The 23,512-nt window shown below is 43.2% G+C and overlaps 2 long non-coding RNA genes across 2 annotated transcripts in view; both read right to left on the bottom strand.

The window, feature by feature from the left end:
- Positions 1-23,512, bottom strand: part of LOC309533933 — a 274,946-nt gene that overhangs the window by 285 nt on the left and 251,149 nt on the right. The gene's annotated exons all lie outside the window — the stretch shown is intronic.
- Positions 123-6,520, bottom strand: LOC309533943. Its single transcript, XR_014220557.1, has 2 exons — positions 6,455-6,520; positions 123-373 (listed from the first exon to the last, which is right to left on the bottom strand). It is a non-coding gene; the product is annotated as an uncharacterized lncRNA (long non-coding RNA).

Here is a 23,512-nt window from a genome sequence, read left to right as displayed (position 1 = left end):
CGGCCTCCTGCTGAAAAAGTTTGCTGACCCCGGATAGACATTTGCCCAAAGCCATTCAAAGAGAGTTGGGCTCAGCCTCAGTAATACAAGCTAAAAGAAGTCACTAAAACAAAACAAAGACATTTGCACAGTTTGAGGAAACTGTTTATCAAAGAAAACTTCATAAATGAGACATGTTTTTCTGCTGTGGAAATCCAAAAGTTGGGAACGTCACAGTCCTTTGGATCCCATTCCATCACAGAGATGTCTGTTCCTCCCATGATGTCTGACTGGGCCATCATACTGTAAATGTAACACCACAGGCAGAGAGAACTTGACATTTCAGCTTCCAGCACTTCAAACTCCTCTTGCAGGTTTAGCTGCCAGTTATCACCTGAATGACAAAGGTGAATGTTTCCATTGGGTTACATTTTAAGGTTTGAACACTTTTTAGTGCGGATGAAGAAAATGTTCCATTTAACATTTGTTAAAAAACCCGAGGCATTTTTGTTGGGGATTGTAGGGAAAGACCTGCCAAAAAAATTGAAAAACATTTTCATGTATGCGACAACGGCCACAAGAGTTCTGGTTGCACAAGGATGGAAGACTGAAGAAACCCCAACTAAAGAATCCTGGCAAGAAAAATTGACGGACTATGCAGAACTGGCAAAACTGACATATAAGCTATGGGACAAGAATAACTGTGACTTTAAGGATGAATGGGAACCTTTCACAAAGTATCTGAAGACGCAACAAAGCGAACTGGACTCCTTGGCAGGTTTTGAATAAACATTCACAATTTTTTTACTGATAATAATCAGCTAAACAGTTTGAGGATCTATACAACTTTGTAACATGCAGAAAACAGCATTACTGGAGAAACCAAAGACTGGAACTGAGGGAAGTCGGGCTGGGTTCTGTGGGGGGGAGGGGGGAGGGAGGAAAAATGGGGGGGGAAATAAGGATATGTTTTTGGATAATATGTCTTGTTATAACTTTGAATAAAAAAAATTAAAAAAAGAACACTTTTTAGTGCGGCTGAAAAAGTTTGTGTGAATTGTCCCATAGCCGCACTGGAGAGAAAAGAGTGGAGGTGAAGCAGGCAAAACATGAAGCCCTTGTTCACAAGACCTATGTGCCTCTCTGAGCGGGGGAAATAACAGGACTGAAGCGGGGGTGGGGGTGGGGCTGAGTGTGGTGCAGGGGTCAGCCGACAGCAGGGAAGGAGAAGGGCCCCTGGGGTTCAGTGACAGGAGCCAGCCTGGGCTCCAAGCTGCCACAGACAGGCCAGAATTTCCACACACCCTCCGTTAGGGAAAAGAACATCTGATGCCATCAAAGGGCCCGTGCAGATTGAAACCAGATGTGCTTCTCCCGGTTCTTGCCATGCGTTTAATTAAGGAGCTGGGACTTGGGAGGAGGCCGTTTTATTCTGACTTCTCCTTCTCTCGCACACAAGCAGCTGTGCGGGATGGTGCCAGGGTATTTTACCATGCTGGAGGCAAAAGTTCTGGAGACCAAGCAAGAGCAAGAGCCTCGCAACTCTCTTGTCTGCCAGAGTGTTTGGCTGAAGAATGTTCTTGCAGGCAGGCCCGCCCATTGAGCCCTGCACCCTCTGATCATGCCCCTTCTTTGAAAACACCAACCCAACCCAGAAAAGTAGGAGGTAAACATACTTCTGGGTGTGCATGGGGTGTCTTGTCCTCGTGCCTCCACACATAGCAGTCAAACAAGAGCTTCTTTCCAGAGCAGATACAGAGCTTTCCACACAACCAGTTAAGGGTGAGTGTAGAATGTCCGCGCATGCCTGCTTGATCAGACTGATGGTCCATCCAGCAAGGATCATCGTAGTTCATGCTCCTTCATTTGTAAAGGTAAAGGGACCCCTGACCATTAGGTCCAGTCGTGGGCAACTCTGGGGTTGCGGCGCTCATCTCGCTTTATTGGCTGAGGGAGCCGGCGTACAGCTTCCGGGTCATGTGGCCAGCAGGACTAAGCCACTTCTGGTGAACCAGAGCAGCGCATGAAAACACTGTTTACCTTCCCACCTGAGTGGTACCTATTTATCTACTTGCGCTTTGATGTGCTTTCAAACTGCTAGGTTGGAGCTGGGACCGAGCAACAGGAGCTCACCCCATCGTGGGGATTCGAACCGCCAACCTTCTGATCGGCAAGTCCTAGGCTCTGTGGTTTAACCCACAGTGCCACCCGCGTCCCATCTTAATTTGTATCTTCTCCTTATTGCTGGATTAGGTGGGACTTGGTATGGTTCCACATGGCCCTTATTGTGTTCTTAAACATCCAAGTGTCATCAAGATCACTTAACACAGGTTCAGTCTGAGGAGAAGAGTGACTGTTCATCTGTCCAACCATTCAGGAAGTTTCTGGACTGATTCCTGTCTCTTGTCCTAAATCCAAGCCTTACGCTTCTGTCTGCAACATGGGGGTGATAATCACATTGACCTACCTGAGAGGGTTTTTGTAAGGAGTACAGCAAAATAATGCATGCTGGCGATTCAAAATTGTTATATAAAATGCTAAGCGTTTATAATCTGCCATAAGAGCCATCAATGGCTTGGGGCCAGTTTACTTTTCCACAGGCACTCCTCTTGGAATATTTTGATCTGTGGATCTATTGCTTTTATAAGTGCCACATCCTGTTGACTCTAGGTTTGCAAGGAGTTGATCTTTTAGTGTGGTAGGATACGTCCTTTGGAAGGTGCTCTCGTTACGTTTTAGATGACTGCTGAAAACTTGTTTTATTCCAGCAAGCTTACCCAGGCATTTAGTTTGCTGTATTTTTTTGAAATGTTTTGCTGTTTCCATATGTGGTTTAAAGATAATTATTTGATGTATATTCGTTTTTTAAAGAGTTTTGTGGATTTCAGCTTGTGTTTTATCTACAATTTTTTAATGTGCATTGTGTGGAGAACTTTTTGACTGGCTTCTAAATCTTCTAAATCTAAATCTTCTACATCTAAATAGAGAGAGCAATCCCAGGCATTTGCTATTGCTTTGCACATTTCCAACCACACAGCCCTTCACTTTGGCAACTTTCTTTTAAAGAAATTAACTACAACTTATGCCTCCCGTGACCCGCATTCTGAGAACTGCCAGAATGTTAAAAGAGGCTAGTATATCGCACCAGCGCTCTGACTGCTCTTGTTTGTTGTCATCCCTGGGTGCCAAAGACACAGCAGACTCCTGGCACTCTATGCCAACCCTTACCTTTTTAAGGTATTAGCAGGGCACTGGCACACAGTTCCATAAGCCCTTCAAAAGGATGTGTGCACATATAAACAGACACAGGTAAACGTACAGAGAGAGGCCCGGTCTCATAAACACAGACTTGACGGATGTGTCTTTGCACATTACATTCAAGATAAGGATAACCATAGCTAGATCAAGGGAAACCCGGTGGTTTCTGCCACAATTGGGGGTGACTCACACATTACTGATAGCCATGCGAGAGCTTTTTCCTGCAGCGTGCTAATTCTATTTGGAATATACCATTTTAGACTGTAGGTGAGGTTTGTGCAATTGAACTCTTGCCCACAAACATCTAGGCTCTTGAAACCAGTGCATTCAGAAGAAGGTTAAGCTAGCACCCCTCTTCCTGATACCCTGGATTTTCAAAGCATGGAGTATTTGATGTGCCATAGCATTTAATAATTTGATTCTTCCCAAAGCTGGTTTAAGGGATGCGGGTGGCGCTCTGGTCTAAACCACAGAGCCTAGGGCTTGCCGATCGGAAGGTCGGCGGTTCGAATCCCCGCGATGGAGTGAGCTCCTATTGCTCAGTCCCAGCTCCTGCCAACCTAGCAGTTTGAAAGTACCGGTATGTCAAAGTGCAAGTAGATACTAGCAGTAGTAGGTACTGCTTCAGCAGGAAGGTAAACAGCATTTCCATGCACTGCTCTGGTTTTGCAGAAGCGGCTTAGTCATGCTGGCCACATGAGCCAGAAAAACTGACTGTGGATAAATGCCGGCTCCGTCGGCCAGTAAAGCGAGATGAGCGCCACAACCCCAGAGTGGTCCACAACTGGACTTAATGGTCAGGGGTCCTTTACCTTTACAGATGGTTTAACCACAAGGTGGCCACTTAGGGCAGCTCAATTCTAGGGGTGGCAAAATTAAAAGGGCAGAATAATTCAAAAGGCACCCCCAAAATGTGACCTTCTCAAAGGCCTCTCCCCACTCATCACTCATGTGCAATGTATCCTGCATTTGTCACAAGTGCCTTCCTCATTTTGTCAGCTTCAAAGAGCTACAAAAAGCGGCAAAAAATGTTTGTATACTGAGGCCAGGAATCAATGCCCTAACTCTAAATCGACTTCATGATTTCATCATGGAACCAAGGCATCATGGCTATGACTTGAGTTGTGATTGGCTGGGATTGCTCACTGGGGAAAAGGAAGTCTGAAAGCCTTCTGCAGCCAATCAGAATCCGCGGAAGCCTTTTTGGATGTTCGGGTCCCCAAATAACATTCGCAAACCAGAACAATCACTTCCGGATTTGCGGTGTTCAGGAGTCAAAACATTCAAGTTCCAGGACATTTGACTTCCAAGGTACAACGGTATTTGGTACAGCTCCATAAAATTCTATATTTCCCACAGTTGATAGAACTGCTTACTCTAATTGCTTCGCATTATTATTATTATTCCTCCAGAGCAGCCCCTATGAACACGATCACATGTGAACAATCTCCTGCAGTTACATTTTAAACATGTAGAGTCAAGCATGTGTTTACACGGAAATAAGGCAAGGCTCCCACCAAGGCTAATGCAAACTTCTTCCATCTTGCCCTTATTTGAAGGTTCTTTGGGGCTTTGGTAGCCTACATTAACTTTCCACTGTAAATTCAACTTTAAAAAAACACACGAAAAATCCAAACATCTTGATATCATCTAGAAATGCCACAAGCAGTTTAGAATTAGGCTTTAGAGCACCGAATACCTCAGGCAGCTTTAGGGTGAGCAGACCATCAGAGTCCAATCAAGTCTGCAACAGGGCAGCAACTTGAAACCAAAGTTTATTCTCTCTCTCCAAAACATTAAAAACTCATGTTTGAGTTCATGTCTCATGCAGTCATGTCAGTTTTAGCATTCAGCACTCACTGCATCTTATTACAAGACTGATTGAGAACATGAGAGTAAGTCGGCAATGTTAATTAAAATATTGCTTTTGGAAGACGTATTCAAAGATTGGTATATGGAGGGTTGTTCCAGACAAAAAGGTTATGTATTCTGGACCCAGGCTAATAAGGGTGGTTCTGCACTAGACTTTTCTCTATCTTACTTATTGCTCAGAATCTACAGGACCCAGTTCCCAACCTGTTGCCTTCTCATGGTTACCCCCTCTTTATTTTGTGTCTTTTAAAAAATCTGATTTATGTCAGTAGTTATCTCTGGTGCAATCGTGGCATGAGCTTTGTCAGGTTTGGGGGAAGGATTGTAGCTCAGAGGTAGTATGTCTGTCCTGTGTGGAGCAGGTTTTGTCCCTGGTTTCTCCACAGAGGGCTGGGAAAGAGTCTGGCCTGAAACTCTGGAGACCTAGTACCAGTTACAAGTAGAGAATAGTAAGGCAGATGTACCTCAATACAGTCATACCTTGGGTTACAGACACTTCAGGTTGCATTGTTTCAGGTTACAGACGCGCCGAAACCCGGAAGTACCGGAACAGGTTCCTTCCGGGTTTCGGGGGTCGTACATGCGCAGAAGCACTAAATTGTGCTTTGCGCATGTGCAGACGCAGCACTGTGGGTTGCAAACGCTGCGGGTTGCGAATGTGCATCCCGCATGGATCACATTCGCAACCCGAGCGTCCACTGTATGTGTGTGTGTGTGTGTGTGTGTGTGTGTGTATGTGTGTGTGTGTGTGTATATATATATATATATATATATATATATATATGCCACTCATTATAAAAGCTGCTTCCTATGTCACTGTTTTGGCAACTTCACACTATTGTCACTTGCCAGGTGTGATTCTGTCATTCAGCCGCTGGCCTCAAGAAACCACAGAAAGCCCTCTTGCTCCCCTCCCATTAACCGAAACCTGAAATAGTGCTGTTCCATGGATTAGGCAGCCTTTGTGCAGCTAGTGATATTTGGCACCAGCCATACGGACAGTCAGGGATCATTCCAGCATGGATACTGTGTGACTTGTGGGGACTGGATCTGATACCAGGGCCCATGCTGGCAAGGGGTCCCAGACTCTATCGTTTTAAAAAGTAAGTTTATTAGCCTCCTTTAAAGAAAGTTAGAAAGCAAAATGTGCAGGCAGGTAAGCTCAGAGGTTTGTGTGTTGTTGTTTTTGTAGCCTGCAAAAGCTCGTGTTGGTCTTTAAGATGCCATAAGACTGATTTTGTGGTTCTTTGTTTCACTTGGTTCCTTCTGGGAGGAAAGAGGTTCTGTTTTGGGAATTGCACCCACAACCACCTTAACCAGACCTTGGCTAGGACGAATTCATTACCTGGCAATCACCCAGATGCTTCTCCACTCCTCTCCACAAGCCTTTAGACAGTGAGATGCTATTCTGTGGGTTAAGAGGAAGAACCATATTCCAAGTTAGCATTTTCTCTTTCCAGCTCATCTGCTCTTTAACATAGTCCTCCCTGCCTGGGAACTGAACAGTCTGAGACTCTGCGCAGCAAAAGCCCAGACTTTGGCTGAAGCAGTAGTTAAAACAACTTTTATAAGCAGCCAGCGCAAGGAAAGCTCTTTGGGGTCATCTTGAAACTTTAATCAGTGCCAGGGGTCATTGGATAGCACTTCTAGACAGGAGACAGGGGCAGTCAGGAGGGAGAATAAGTAAATAAATAAATACACATTAACCCCCTCCTTTTTTTAAAGTATCAATATTTTTTCATCCCTGAAAGGGGGAATCGGTTTGAATCCGAAATACTGAAACAGACATAATTGCCCATCGGAAATAACAGATCTCCTGCTAAGTTTGCAACAAATGTTTTTTTTGAAAAAACAAACAATCCCATTGACCATTCTCCCCACACCCACCCACCCTTCTCTGCAGTCTGAGACAAAACTTTGTCCTTCTGGCTGCACTTAGAATGGATATCAGATATCTCTAGCCCTGAAGGGAGAAACCTTCCCCCCACAGCCTCTCTCCCTTACAAAAAAAAGCATCCAATAATCAGAACAGGGGCAGACAAATTGGCACCACTGATCTCCCCCTTCACCCCTGCAAAAGGGGGGCGGGGAGAGACTTCAATGTTTAGTCACAACTTACAAATATTTGGGGTATTATATTGCAGCAGGAAAAAGCACCGTAAGGTAACTCTTAAAAGCTCAGACTCCACCTCATGGAAACCAAGTTTATGTGTTTCCATAAATCTCCCTAGTAAGTACCCATTAAAGTACCATTTAATTTAATTAAAATCTCATTGACTTCTAAACTCGTCTTTAATCTTTCAAAAAGAATTCTGTCATTTGCATACCCTTCACTCATTTAAGCATCTTTTTAAGTGCATGTTGTGTTGTTTTGGAGGGGAAAACTGTAATAAATAAGAATGTTTGGAATGGCTGTTATAGAATTTGCAGTTTGGACATTGGCTGCGCAAAACGTTGCATTTGTGAATAAAGTTATATGAATCCCACCCCACCCCCGCCAAAAAAAAGAAGGTCAGCAGGAAAATCAAGTCCAGCATTTATCTGGGCTAAAATATTTTTATTTTTTAAAACACTTTCCCTGGACTACTGTTAAATGTTTCTATTAAAATGGAAACATGAATCTACATGAGTTTTCAGAAAGCAATGGTTATGTCTCTTGCTACAGTGTATATGCATCCTTCTTCTTCTTTGGTGATCACTCATAGCTAAGTAAGATTGTCTCCCGTGAACATGGTCTCAGCAGAGTGTCCGTAAGTGACTGTGGAGGCTAATTCTGGATCCACACATCCTTCCACAGTGGGTACATAGGTTTCTGGGCAGGAGGTGATCACGGTGAGGGTTTGCCAAGTGTACCTTCCTCTTAGCACGTTTCTCCCTTGCGTCCTGAGTTCGAGTGTCTTCAAAGCCCATGACACCTTTGGTAAAGGCTGTTCTCCAATTGGAGCACTCGCAGGCTTGTGTTTCCCAGTTTTTGGTGTTTCTACTACATTTTGTTAGATTTGCCTTGAGAGCATCTTTAAATCTCTTTTGTTGACCACTGCCATTACGCTTTCCATTTTTAAGTTCAGAATGGAGTAGTTGCTTTGGAAGATGATAATCAGGCATCCAAACAAAGTGAACAATCCAACAAAGTACATGTTGAAGAATCATTGCTTCAACACTGGTGATCTTTGCTTCTTCCAGTACACTGGCATTAGTTCACCTGTCTTCCCAAGTGATGTGTAAAAATTTTCAGAGATAACATTGATGGAATCCTTCATGCAGTTGGAGATCGCATTTGTAAGTGGTCCCCATTTAACAAACATACAGTAAGGTTGGTAGTACAATAGCTTTGTAAACAAGCATTTTGGTTTCCCTGTTTCCTGGTCCTCAAACACTCTGCACTTCAATTGGGAGACAGCTGCACTCGCAGAGCTCAGGTGATGCTGAATTTCAGCATCAGTGTCTGCCCTTGTGGAAAGATAACTGCCCAGGTAGGAGAAGTGACCAACATTTTCCAGCGTTACACCATTGAGTTGGATTTGTGGCACTGCAGGGGGTTTGTTTTGTGCTTGTTGGTGCAGCACTTTGGTTTTTTGGATGTTGAGTGATAGACTAAGCTTTCCATAAGCTTCTGCAAAGATATTTAGGATGGTTTGGAAGTTGTCCTCTGAGTGTGCACACACTACGTTGTCATCAGCATACTGAAGCTCCATGACAGAAGTTATGGTAACCTTACTCCTTGTTTTCAGCCTACCCAGGTTAAAGAGCTTTCCATCTGTTTGATATATGATTTCTACCCCAGTGGGGAGTTTTCCTTCAACAATGTGTAGGATCATGGCAATGAAGATAATACCGTATTTTTTGCACCATAACACTCACTTTTTTCCTCCTAGAAAGTAAGGGGAAATGTCTGTGCGTGTTATGGAGCGAATGCCTACGGGTGGCGGGGGGGATCTGCTGCAGTCGTGAGCAGAGGATCCATAGTTCCCCTTCCTTCCTTCCTCCGTGGCTCGCTTTGAAACAGCAAAGCGGGAGAAGAGCCGCTGAGTGGGGAGGAGAGAGGGACAGAGAGCCTGCTTCTTTAAAGGAGCAAAGCGGGAGAGGAGAGGAGCCGCTTACACGGGTCACCCCAAATTCACCAGCAGATCACATAGCATGTCCATGGCTACAGCTTGCACCAAAAAAATCACGCACCCACTGTTGCCTGGGGCCACAGTGGTGCAAAAACGTGGTTACAAAGCATGGATCCACATGGATCCTCAGGATTTTTGCATTGGGCTACCCCAAACTCGCCGTCAGATCACATGGATCCTCAGGATTTTTGCATTGGGCTACCCCAAAAATCATACATCCACTGTTTCGTTTAGAATATTTTTTTTCTTGTTTTCCTCCTCTAAAAACTACATGCGTGTTATGGTTGGGTGCGTGTTATAGAGCGAAAAATACGGTAACTAGAGTTGGGGCGATAACACATCCCTGTTTAATATTTGATTCCACTGTGAATGGTTCACTTTGAGAGCCATTGTTATCTGTGATTGTTGCCATATTTTTGTCATATTAACATGGAGGAGCAGAAAGATGTTCACAAATTTATCTGGGAAGCTGATTTTCAGCAGGGCAGTGCAATTTACAGTGTCGAAGGCCTTAGTCAGGTCAATAAACACCATATATAGGGGTTGGTTTTTCTCCCTACATTTTTCTTGAAGATGTTGAGTGGTGAAAATCATGTCCACTGTCCCCCTAAAAGGTCAAAAACCATTTTGGGATTCAGGAAGGGTATCCTAGGATATAGTTAGGAGATGGTTTGCTAAGATCTTTGCAAGAATTTTGCCAGCCGCTTTTAATAGAGAGATGCCTCAATAGTTTCCACAACCTGTTCTATTGCCTTTTTTTAAAAAAAGATGGATAATTGTGGCATCCCCAAAGTCTGCTGGGAGGAGGAAAAGGGAGGGATATACTGTACGTAGATTTATTTGTGAAATAAGTAAACCCCACTGAATTCATTCGGTGAGGTTACAGTTGAAGATATACAGGACCGGGCTGTACAACTGATAAAATAATGTAACCAACTGCATTGCTGGTGATTCTAGGCATCAGAGTAAAACAGGACTGCATTCTTGTAAGGATTAAATGAGATGATAGAGTTGAAACAATTGTATGAATATGGAGTATGGCAATTGTGCGTGGCCCAGGGGTTGCCTGACAAAGGGGCTTCCCCTTAGCACGAGTAGATTTCTGAACAGAAGTCACAGACATGTCTTTCTTTGGTTTCAAAGTGCTAGAAAAATGACAGTGCAGACTTTGGGTGCAGAATAAGCTTGATGTCTAAACCACTGAGCCTAGGGCTTGCTGATCAGAAGGTCAGAGGTTCGAATCACCATGATGGGGTGAGCTCCCGTTGCTCGGTCCCAGCTCCTGCCAACCTAGCAGTTCGAAAGCACGTCAAAGTGCAAGTAGATAAATAGGTACTGCTCCGGCGGGAAGGTAAACGGTGTTTCCATGCGCTGCTCTGGTTTCGCCAGAAGCGGCTTAGTCATGCTGGCCACATGACCCGGAAAGCTGTCTGCGGACAAATGTCGGCTCCCTCAATCAGTAAAGTGAGATGAGCGCTGCAACCCCAGAGTCGTCTGCGACTGGACTTAACTGTCAGGGGTCCTTTACCTTTTTTAAGCTTGATGCTCCATAGGAAAACAGTGCTAGGCTGCTACGAAGCACAGAAGACACACTCAGCCAGTTCAGGGGGAAACAAGAATCGGTGAACTGCTCTTGAACAGTACTTGTGGTCACTATGGAAGCAAAGTTGAAGCTGACATCAGCACATGGGAGAATAAGTATTCCAAACCAAATGAATGTGTAAGCACATCCTGGAAGGGAATGTTTGGTTGACCTAATCATCGACCACTTTTGAAACAAATAGCAAGGAATCATGTAGCACCTTCAAGAGTGACATCTTTATTGTGGCATAAACATTTATGTAGGTCTAGAACCTACTGCCACAGATGCCACAAGAAATCTGTTCATTTCTTTAAAAGTCTACACAGTGCTTTGCTGGTTTCGCCACAGCAAACCATCATAGCTATCCTTCTGAAATTTGTTTCAACTTTTGATCTTGGAAGCTCTACCCCATGGGTAGGCAAACTAAGGCCTGGGGGCCGGATCCAGCCCAACAGCCTTCTAAATCTGGCCCGCGGATGGTCCAGGAATCAGCGTGTTTTTACATGGGTAGAATGTGTCCTTTTATTTAAAATGCATCTCTGGGTTATTTGCAGGGCCTGCCTGGTGTTTTGACATGAGTAGAATGTGTAGGCCTCCCCTTCTGTTCTTTTATGCTAATACCATTCTTTATTTCTGAGATAAACTATGTTACTGCAAAGTTTAAGGCAACAGGCCCTAACAGTGGTATAAGTTGTATGTTTCAGAGCCCTGCTTCTTCCAGGATGAGCTAGTGAAGACTTGCTTGCAATACAGTGGTACCTCAGGTTACAGACGCTTCAGGTTACATACGCTTCAGGTTACATACGCTTCAGGTTACAGACTCTGCTAACCCAGAAATATTGCTTCAGGATGAGAACAGAAATCATGCGGTGATGGCGGCAGAAGGAGGCCCGATTAGCTAATGTGGTACCTCAGGTTAAGAACAGTTTCAGGTTAAGAATGGACCTCTGGAACGAATTCAGTTCTTAACCCGAGGTACCACTGTACAGCCAAACCCAGGTTATTTGTGAGCAGTTTGTTTGTTTGTTTTTTAAAAAGAGAGCTTTTATTGCATTTCCCCTGCTAGAAATATTCCCAGGGACCCATAGTTCACAAACAGGTTCTTGGAAATAAGCTAAGCCACTTACCAAAGAAAAAAGGGGTTTCTTCTCAAATTAGCAAGCACAACACACCTTTAATTATGCTACAAGTATCTTTGCAGGAGAACATCTAACCACACACGTCAGAAACAGATAGAGACCTTCAAGATGGGAACCATGCCCTGAGAGGACACAAGTCAGTTTGCTGAGGTGATCAAAGCTGTGCTGACTGAGAAGATCCAGATGCTTGCAGATAACATTCCCATCCAACTTCAGCAGCAGTTCAAAGAGGAGGTGGCAGTTATCTGATTTGTAGGCAATCACTTGGAATCAGCCATCCATCCCTGTTGATACATCTCCCATGGAGCCAGCACTTCTTCTTTCCCCCCTCCCTAGAGCAAGATGGATTCCGTATGGCTTGTGAGGGCCAGAGGTGGAGGGACATGATCATATCATCAAAGTTGGCCCATCAAAGTTGGCCATCCTCATAGAACTCTAGCCCAATGGCTGCCATTCATTTGACTCCACATTGATTTTAGAATGAATTGATTTTAGAATGTATTACAATTAATTGATTGTGATTTTATGTAAACTGTGTTATTTTTACTGTTGTTAGCCTCAACCAGAGCCAGGGCCTTTTCAACTCTGGCTCCAGCCTGGTGGAATGCTCTGCCTCATGAGACCAGGGCCCTGCAGGATCCGATTTCTTTCCGCAGGGCCTGTAAGACAGAGTTGTTCCACCTGGCCTTTGGCTTGGAGCCAGTTTGATTCCCTCCCTCCCTCTCTTTCTTTTTTCTTTTCTTTTCTCCTCCTGCGATGAGGCTACATTTTAATATTTTAATGTTTCAATATTTAAAATGTTGTATTTTAATTTTGTTTTTAAGTTGTAATCATTCAACTTGTTTTTATTATTGCTTGTTAGCCGCCCTGAGCCTGGCCTTGGCTGAGGAGGGCAGGGTATAAATAAAAATTATTATTATTATTATTATTAGCCGCTCTGAGCCCGGCTTCAGCTGGGGAGGGCGGGATATAAACAAATTATTATTATTATTATTATTATTATTATTATTATTATTATTATTATTATTATTATCATCATCATCATCATCACCACCACCACCATGGGCATTATCACCCATGATACTTAGAGCCCTTTACTAATCTCTCAGGTCAGCTGTTGAAGCAGGAGTGCACATTGTACATTAAGCAGAATGTACATTGCTTCAAAACTGATTTAGCAAAGGTTTCGATCTGGATTTCCAACCAGAGACATATTTGCTCATTTGTAAGACTTTGCATTTTATTTTATTTAAATGCACCCTGTCGGGGACAGTGGTTAATGCTTAATGTGTCATGCTTAATAACATGCCACTCCCATGGCACCATCAGGTCTCAGGTTTGGACCCTGAAATCTCAGGGTCTGGGACGCTCCTGACCTAGCAATCCATCTCCAGCAGTGGAATGAGAACATAGCTATCGTGCATAATTGCCATCTCCTGGAAAGCTGCCTGTGGGCAAACGCCTGTCAGGAGTGTGTGCAGGAGCCAGGCCCTGTGACCAGTAGGGCTTTGCAGGACTGGGGCCTTCCTAAGTTGGTTTTGGAGAGGCAAGGCGTGGCCTCACAGGTGAGGCTGATTGGTAACTCACAGCACCTGGTGGCAAGAGCAGGGAAGGGATATAAGGTCAGCATTTCCCTTTGGCTCTTTGCCACAGCAACACGTTTCCTGCCTTGCTGCATTTGGCTTCTTGCTTCCTGATCCTCGGACCTTGGCTTCTTGACTCCTTGCTTCTCGACCCTCAGAAAAGTAACATATACCTGGAAACTATCTCATAAGGAGACAGTCCCTTTGTCCTCTCTTGGCTTCCAGCATCTTTGGCTAAGCAGATGTTGCTTCTTTGATGCATGTAGTCAAAAAGAGAGAGATGGCTGCCTTGCCCTGTGCTTTTGTCGTTACCTGCACAGGTGAGGCCACACCCACCTCTAGTCACTTGCAGAATAAGTCTGTCCCAGCCCAGAAAGAAACAGGAAGTTTACCTGCTGACTGGACAAACATTCCTCCCCATGTGTAAACATGTTCACTCTAGGAAGGTTGTACTTGACTGCTCTTGTGTTTCACATCCCACAGACCTCAGCCCCAGAGGCGCACTCCATTGTCTCTCGAGACAGATGGATGCCACCAAAATAGATGAGAGATGTGAGGGATCCTTCTTTAGTTGGACTGAATGATCCTCAGAATGCTCCCAGCCTTTCTATTCTGTGGTCTGGATGTTCTCTGTGTCAGGTAGTGCTAATTACACACTAATGCTTGCACTTGCACAGATGGAAAAAATGGAATAATCAAAGCTTGGTATGTTAACCGAACTTTGGGATGGATCTGGGGCTTTTGCAGGGCTGAGGCTGTTCAGTCTGTCCCATACCGGTTAAGCAGCTCATTACTGTAGATTTATGTTCAGTTAATTGAGAAAATGACTGTAGCTACACAATCTGCTCCCTAATTCACATAAGCTTTAGTGCTTTAAATAACTTTTAAAAATATGATTTGTTTTATACCCTTTAACAAGTAGACTGCGAAATACAAAGAGGAGAACCAACAAGAATTACTCCAATGCCCCCCGCTAGGTGTATAAATAATGCCTCCCTTCTCTCGTTACAGTCCCTCCCAAACCGTTTAGTTAGGGTGCTCTTGGGGAATAAATCAGAGGGGATATGCACTGAAAACCTGCAGCCAACTTGATGGAGTTAGAAGAACCCGATACTTAACAGTTCACTGAGGCACTTTAAAAGCCATTAGGCCAAGAAAGATGGCTACGAAATCCTTTCCTGGTTGGAGGGGCAGTGAGAAGGGTTGGGCAAGGCTCATAAACTTAAGATACTTCCGTAACTTTCTTTTTACTAAGTCAAGAGAAGAGTCCACATGGATCAGACCTTTTACCTAAAACTTGATAGTTGATGAAAGTCTGACTCCGCCGTTGTTCAGAATGAATTTATTGATCACAGTTCATTTTTAGTTAAAGCTGTTCTCTGCGAAAGGGTGCGTGAGAATATGACAACAGAAAAGTGACACTGAGCAGAATGATTTTGCAAAGCAAACTCTTCTGTGGTTATTACTCAAAATAGGATTTGCAGTGAAATGCTTTCAGTTATTTTAAAGGGGGGGTGCCAGCCCCAGTGGCTGAGGGGGCTGCACCTCTCTGCACAGTCTTTTCTGTCTTGTAACAGCCTAATTAAGCAGAAGGCCACAGCATGCTTAGCCAGTAGGAACTGTGAATAATGGAGAAGATTCCTATTTCAGTGCTAGAGCGCATCGTTTTCACACCAAAGGTACCAAGCTCAGTCCCCTGTTTGTCTAATGAAACAGCTGGCAAAAGCCCTCTGCTGAGGCCCTTGGAGAGACCCCACTTGAGAGAATATACAATACTGTGCGATATAAACCAATGACCTAACTCAGCTATGTGGCAGCAGCATGTCTTCACAATTCACAGAATTCTCCCAGAAACATTACATCAACGGTTGTGTAACACCATCACGAGTAAGTCAAGCAACACAGCCATTGGTAAAATAAATTAGTTGTAGCACCTTTTGCGATTAAGGGGATCATGAACCACACGCCGCTTGTTATATAACCTAACAGCTGTTAGGGACTCAAGTAAGTCAACTCACCCTTCCCATTTCAACCCTTTTTATTTCCAAACTGAAACTCACCGTCAGTTCTGGGCACCACAATTCAAGGAGGATATTGACAAGCTGGAACGTGCAGAGGAAGGGGACCAAAATCATTAAGTGTCTGGAAACCAAGCCTTATGAGGAAAGGTTGAAGGAACTGGGTATGTTTAGCATTTTCCCAGTAGTGATGTATGGAAGTGAGAGCTGGACCATAAAGAAGGCTGATCTTTTTTTTTTTATTTTTTTTTTTTATAATATTTTTTATTAGTTTTACAAAAGTTTTTATAACAAACAAACACAAAAAAAACAAACAAACAAACAAAGAAGTGTGGTTTCATAATGTCATTTCGTAGACTTCTTTCCTCGGACTTCCCCATACCTCCCCTTTCTGCATCCTCATGTCCAAATTTTACAGCAACTTATACATATTTTTCCAACTCTAATTTATTATAGTCCTTTCTTATTCTAATCTTATATTACTGCAACCCTTTATCTCTGTCGAATCTCGACATTCTAAACTTCCTCAAGTTTATAATGGTCCTTAAGATAAATCTTGAATTTCTTCCAATCTTCTTCCGCAGTCTCCTTCCCCTGGTCTCGAATTCTGCTCGTCATTTCCGCCAAAGTCATGTAGTCAATCACTTTCATCTGCCATTCTTCCACGGTGGGTAGATCTTGTGTCTTCCAATACTTTGCTATCAATATTCTTGCTGCTATTGTTGCATACATAAAGAAAGTTCTATCTTTTTTTTGCACCAATTGGCCGACAATGCCCAAGAGAAAGGCCTCTGGTTTCTTAAGAAAGGTATATTTAAATACCTTTTTCATTTCATTGTATATCATCTCCCAAAAGACCTTAATCTTCGGGCACGTCCACCAAAGATGATAAAAAGTACCTTCAGTTTCTTTACATTTCCAACATTTATTGTCGGGCAAATGATAAATTTTTGCCAGCTTGACTGGGGTCATGTACCACCTGTAAACCATTTTCATTACATTTTCCTTTAAGGCACTACATGCCGTAAATTTAATTCCGGTGTTCCACAACCTTTCCCAGTCAGCTGACATTATATTATGACCGATGTCCTGTGCCCATTTAATCATAGCTGATTTAACTACTTCATCTTGTGTATTCCATTTTAACAGCAAGTTATACATTCTTGACAGATTCTTAGTATTGGGTTCTAACAATTCTGTCTCAAGTTTTGATTTTTCCACCTGGAAGCCAATTTTCCTGTCTTGTTTAAAAACCTCCGTTATTTGGTAATAGTGGAGCCAATCTTGTACTTTGGGTTTTAGATTTTCATGGCTCTTTAGTTTCAGTCTCTCTCCATCTTGTTCTAGAATCTCACAATACTTTGGCCATCCGACCTCCATATTGAGTTTCTTGTGGGCCTTCGCCTCTAAAGGTGACAACCATCTAGGGGTTTTATTTTCCAGCAAGTCTTTATATCTCATCCAAACATTGAACAGCGCTTTCCTTACAATGTGATTTTTAAAGGCACTATGCACTTTAATTTTATCATACCATAAATATGCATGCCAACCAAATGCATTATTAAAACCTTCTAAGTCCAAGATATCTGTATTCTCGAGGAGCATCCACTCTTTCAGCCAGCAGAATGCTGCTGCTTCATAATACAATTTTAAGTCCGGCAGGGCAAATCCCCCTCTTTCTTTTGCATCTGTTAATATTTTATATTTTATCCTGGGCTTTTTGCCCTGCCAGACAAATTTCGCGATATCTTTCTGCCACCTCTTGAAACAGTCCATCTTGTCAAGTATTTGCAAAGTTTGAAACAAAAATAACATTCTAGGCAATACATTCATCTTAATTACTGCAATTCGGCCTAACATTGATAATCTCAAGTTTGACCATATTTCTAGATCTTTTTTGATTTCTGTCCAACATTTTTCATAGTTGTCCTTATACAAATTCAAATTTTTAGATGTTAGGTTAACCCCTAGGTATTTCACCTTCTTAGTCACCGTCAAACCCGTCTCTTCTTGAAACTTGTTCTTTTCTATATCTGTCAAATTTTTCCCTAGGACTTTAGTTTTTTGTTTATTCAACTTAAATCCGGTTACCTGGCCAAATTGTTGGATTATCTCCAACACCTTTTTCGTACTAGTGTATGGCTCTTGTAAAGTCAGGACTAAATCATCTGCGAAAGCCCTTAACTTGTAATGTTTTGCTCCGACCTGTACCCCTTTAACCTGCTGGTCATTTCTAATCATATTCAGCAAAACCTCCAGGACAGAAATAAAAAGCAATGGGGAAATTGGGCATCCCTGTCGTGTTCCTTTTTCTATCTTAAGTTCCTCCGTTATCACATTATTTACAATCAACTTAGCTTTTTGTTCAGAGTATATTGCACCCACACCATTCTCAAAACCTTGTCCTACCCCCATCCCATGAAGATTCTTTTTCATAAAACTCCAAGAAATGTTGTCAAAGGCTTTCTCCGCGTCTACAAATATCAAAACTGCTTTGGTGTTTATATTCACCTCTAACTTTTCCAAAATGTCTATTATAATCCTAACATTGTCTGAGAGGTGTCTCTTTGGGAGAAAGCCTGCTTGGTCTCTGTGGATCTTTTCCATCAATACTCTTTTAAATCTTTTTGCTAAAATGTCTGCAAAAATTTTGTAATCCACATTGAGTAACGAGATTGGGCGGTAGTTCTTCAATTGAGTCTTTTCAGTCTCTGTCTTTGGTATGAGTGAAATATATGCTTCCTTCCACGATTCGGGTGCCTTTTTTCCCTCTAAGATCTCATTACAGACATCCTTTAACGGTTGAATCAGCCATTCCTTTAGCGATTTGTAATATCTGGAAGTCAAGCCATCTGGTCCTGGAGATTTGCCCAATTGCATGTCCTGAATGGCACCCTCTATCTCTTGTTCTGATATTCTCTGGTTTAAGTCCACCTTACTTTGAGGGGAGATTTTTTGTAATCCATATTTGTTAAGGAATTTATCTATATCTTCTTCATTTTGTACTCCTTGAGAATAGAGTTTTTTAAAATAACTCACGAAACAGTTTCTTATTTCATTTGGTTTAGATATAGTCCTTCCATCCACTTCTAAACTTGTAACTGTATTTAATTTCTGTCTTTTCTTAAGTTGCCATGCCAAAAGCTTGCCACATTTGTCTGCCGACTCAAATGACTTTTGTCTCATTTGCTTTATTTTCCACTCTATCTCTTGGTTCATCAATTCCATATATTGTGTTTGATATAATTTAATCTCCCTCAAAATCTCCTGGGACTTTGGTTTTGACCTTAATTTTCTCTCTCCTTCTTTTATCTTTTCCAAAATTTTTTCTCTTTTCTCATTCTGCCTTCTCCTCTTTATTGAGTTTTGTTGAATCAAAAACCCTCGCATCACAGCTTTGCTTGCGTCCCAGACCACTCTTTTTTCCACATTGCCCCTTAGATTGATTTCGAAATAGTCCTTTAAAGTTTTTTGGGCCTTCAAGTGGAATTCTCTATCTCGAAACAGGGTGTCATTCATTCTCCACCTAAACTGACCAGTTGTTGTAAGTTTCATTTCCATCTTCACGGCGTTATGGTCGGAGCAGGTTTTTGGGCAGATCTCTACCGTCTTAATCCTCGGAGCCATTCCACTAGTGATCCAAATTTGATCAATTCTGGTCCAGGTCATCTGTGCTTGGGAGAAAAAGGTTCCCTCTCTTTCAAGAGGGTTCCTTGTTCTCCAAATGTCTATTAGGTCCATGTTCTCGGTCATTTCAAAAAAAGTCTTAGGGAGTCTCCCATCTTTAGTGAGTGTCAGTCTTTGTGTCTTGTCCATATTTGTAGAAACTACACCATTCATATCTCCCATAATTATCATATTGTAATCCAAATAGTCCATCAGAGTTTCATGAAGTTTTTTAAAGAATTCCGCTTTACCTTCATTTGGTGCGTAAATCCCAATTATCAAAAATTTTTCTCCTTGTACTTGTATCTCCACCGCTAAATATCTTCCTTCTTCATCTTTAAAAATCATTTTTGGAGCCCATTTCTCTTTTACATAGATCACAACTCCTCTTTTTTTCACTTTATCCGACGAGATAAATTCTTGTCCCAATTTTTTATTCATAAGTAGTCTCCTGTGGGCTCTAGTTATGTGAGTTTCCTGTAAGCAAGTCACGTCCAGTTGTTCTCTGTACAAAATATGGAATACTTGTCGTCTCTTCAAAGGCATGTTCATCCCATTACAATTCCAACTGAGGAATTGCAGGGCCATCTTGTTATTTTTCTGGTATTCCTCCAACTGCTCCCAATTGTTGTTCCTCCTCTGTTGGTAGTGGAAGGTTCTGTCCAAACGAAAGGTTCAAGATGTCTATTACACCCTTTTGCTCAGCAATTGGGTCTACAGTTCCTTTCTGTAAATCTTCTTGATTTTTATGCAAGAACCTGTCTTTATCCTGTATCGTCTTTATTTTAACCTTCTTTCCCCTGTAGTCAAAGGACAGTCCCTGTGGGAATTCCCACCTAAAACGAATATCGTTCTTCTTGAGCAAGTAGACCAGGTCCTTATAAAAAGCTCTCAAGTCCAGGATATGTTTGGGGATATCTTTAAAAATCTGTATCGGTGAATTTCCAATTTGTAAGGCTTTTTCAAAATGCAGTCTTAGTATTTTATCTCTTTCCTCCTTTGATCTCAAGGTAATCAAGCAGTCTCTCGGTACCTTTCTATTTTGTCTTCTGCCCAATCTGAAAGCCGTTGTAATTTGGATTTCGTCTTCCTCTAGATCTTCCCAGGCATCTGCAAACTCCTTCATTAAAAAGTCTGTAAGGTTATCTCCTTCATCCTCTGGAATTGATCGTAATTTCAAATTCCTTTCTTTTCTTTGTAGTTCCCACAATGCCAGAGTTTCGTCGTGATCATAAACCTTTTTGGCAATCGGTTCTAATTTTTCCTGCGTCTCTCCAGCAATAGTTCTAGCTTCCTCCGCAATTTGACGTGTGGCAGAGTTCTCTTGCGTAAGCTTGTTTATAGATTCTGTGTTCAAGTCAAGTCTAGCTGTCAAGTCTGTCAATTTCTGTGAATTCTCTGTCAATTTCTTAGTATTCTCTGCCGTTTGCTTTGTCAAATTCTCCAGGGATTGGTTTATCTTGAGAAGGGCTTGCGATACTGCATCCATGGAGACTGCTGCACCTCTTTCTTGTCCTGTTGTCACTGTAGATGTTATTCCTGAGATCGAGCCTCTTTTCTTGAGTTGCTGTAGCTGCTTTGTCTTTGCTCTCGTGGTTATCTCGTCTGCTGGGCCACTCATGTCCCAAGGTCGTTTCCCACAGGAGCCTTCACCAAAAGGAAAATTCCACTGTCTCAAAGCGTAGCAACTTTCAGTTTACCCTCTAGAGGGAGCAAATCAGAATGTCCGCAAACCGAAATTACGAGTATTTATAACACAAATTTATCAGGAGGCTCCTATATGTATATTGCAGCACTTTCCCAATAGATAAAGTCCCAGCCTTCCCTGATAAATTGTATCCACCAAGTCCCAAAACTTTGTATCAAGTAAACAGTAAAGCTTCCACTTTGTAACCTTCACAAGAATTTTAAAGTCAGTTCAGTGTTCCTTTGTTTTATGAGCAGTTCGTACCAGGTTGGGGGCTGCAGAAGTTTTCCTTTTCCGTTAAATTAATCATGCAGCTTGTAAAGTCACTTTTTCCTCCCCTCTGCCCTGCAAGCTGAAGGGGATGATCAAAGTCCAAATGTCGGATTCAGGCAATTAAGAACAATTTTCCCTTACGGATGCAGCTTAATAACTTTCGTTGCTTCGATTGTCATGCAGTCGGGGGAAGGCAGACTTCCTTAATTTTTGCCTTCCCCGTTTTCAGCCTAATTTCAAATAATTTTGACACGAATACAGGTTCAGTCTTACTCACGGGTCCTTTTTGTCCAGATTGTTTAGGAAGGGAATCGACGCTCTCCACTAATGGCGACGCGGCTTCACTCTGCGGGCTGGGTAGCGATTCTCAGCACCGCGCTCCCCCGTTGTCGTTCCGGAGCCTTTAAAAAGGCTCTTTCTGCGGTAAAGAGGGGGCGCTTCGGGTGCCCACCGAATCTCCTTGTTCACAGGATCCGTTCCTGTGATTTTAGGGGTCCCCCGCTTGCCGAAGCGGGTCAGACCCGAACTCGCAGAGCCTTCCTCTCTCCGGAGCTCGGAGAGAGAGCAGCCATTAGCGCTGGCGCCGAACCGGAAGCTCCCATAAATGGATGTGAGGGCGATCTGGCTGCGACATCTGTCACCCCATTGATCGCCAGGGTTGATTCGGCTGATCTGGCTGGCTAGGCGGGTGTCCCCTTCCTCCCTCACCGCTCCATGTGCGTCCCTCCCGAAGCTGCGCGCTCGGTGGAAGAGGACGACCATCCCAGATAGAAGGAGTGTACCGTTCTTCGGTCAAGGGTATACGATAGCTGCGCTCCCCTGCTAGAACCTCCAAACAAGCTCAAGGTCCATAAAGAAGGCTGATCGCCGAAGAATTGATGCTTTTGAATTATGGTGCTGGAGGAGAGACTCTTGAGAGTCCCATGGACTCCAAGAAGATCAAACCTCTCCATTCTGAAGGAAATCAGCCCTGAGTGCTCACTGGAAGGACAGATCCTGAAGCTGAGCCTCCAATACTTTGGGTACCTCATGAGAAGAGAAGACTCCCTGGAAAAGACCCTGATGTTGGGAAAGAGTGAGGGCACAAGGAGAAGGGGATGACAGAGGACGAGATGGTTGGACAGTGTTCTCGAAGCTATCAGCATGAGTTTGACTAAACTGCGTGAGGCAGTGGAAGACAAGAGTGCCTGGCGTGCTCTGGTCCGTGGGGTCACAAAGAGTCGGAAGAGTCAGACATGACTAAACGACTAAACAACAACAATAGATAGATAGATAAGGGTGCTCTGGTCCATGGGGTCACAAAGAGTCAGATATGACTAAACGATTAAACAACAACATGTTTAGCATGGAGAAGAGGAGACTCAGAGGAGATAGGGTAAAAAAGGTAAAGGTACCCCTAACCGTTAGGTCCAGTCGCGGACTACTCTGAGGTTGCGGCGCTCATCTCGCTCTATAGGCCAAAGAAGCTGGTGTTTGTCTGCAGACAGCTTCTGGGTCATGTGGCCAGCATGACTAAGCCGCTTCTGGCGAACCAGAGCAGTGCACGGAAACGCCGTTTACCTTCCTGCCAGAGTGGTACCTATTTATCTACTTGCACTGGTGTGCTTTTGAACTGCTAGGTTGGCAGGAGCTGGGACTGAGCAACGGGAGCTCACCCTGTTGCGGGGATTTGAACTGCCAACCTTCCAATCGGCAAGCCCTAGGCTCAGTGGTTTAGACCACTTCAAATATCTCTCTCACACACATGGAGGAAGGAGCAAGCTGATTTTCTCCTGTTCCGAAAACAAGGACCCAGATCAATGGCTTCAAGTTAAAAGAAAGGCAACTCCAACTAGTCATCAGGAAGAACTTTCTGATGGGAAGAAAGTGGTGGACTCTCAATCCATTGGTGAGATTTGCAGCCAAAATGCATGTTTTGCTGGACAAGCACAGAGTTGGCACACAGAGAGTTATTGGGGACCCTGTGTGTGATCCCTTCCTTTGCCTCCTCTGGGCAAGTACTGTGTAACAAAGGAGACAATCATTTACATTTCCTTCTGACTGTGAGGAGCCTCTTTTTCCACCATGCCTCCAAGCCGACCATATGTGCACAGCTCAAGCTCCTGCTTTCGGTCATGTTAGCTAAGACTACCACCTTTTAGTTTACTGTAACTTAGAAGTGCTTTTCTGCGCACTAATTTGCTGCATTTGCTTGCCTGCATTGAAATGTAAGTAAACCCTTTCTCTGTTTAACTAAAAATGTGTGGTTCCTTCTCTGCAACTGGGGTGAAGAGGGGAAGGTCAGAAGACCACAAACTAAAAGGGATAGAAAGGTGTAATTGTCTACTTCCTAAGCTTTAA

This window comes from Podarcis vaucheri (assembly GCF_965113315.1).
Source record: "Podarcis vaucheri genome assembly, chromosome: 6".
NCBI classification, from domain to species: Eukaryota; Metazoa; Chordata; class Lepidosauria; order Squamata; family Lacertidae; genus Podarcis; species Podarcis vaucheri.
This window is presented reverse-complemented; position numbering and strand designations above follow the sequence as displayed.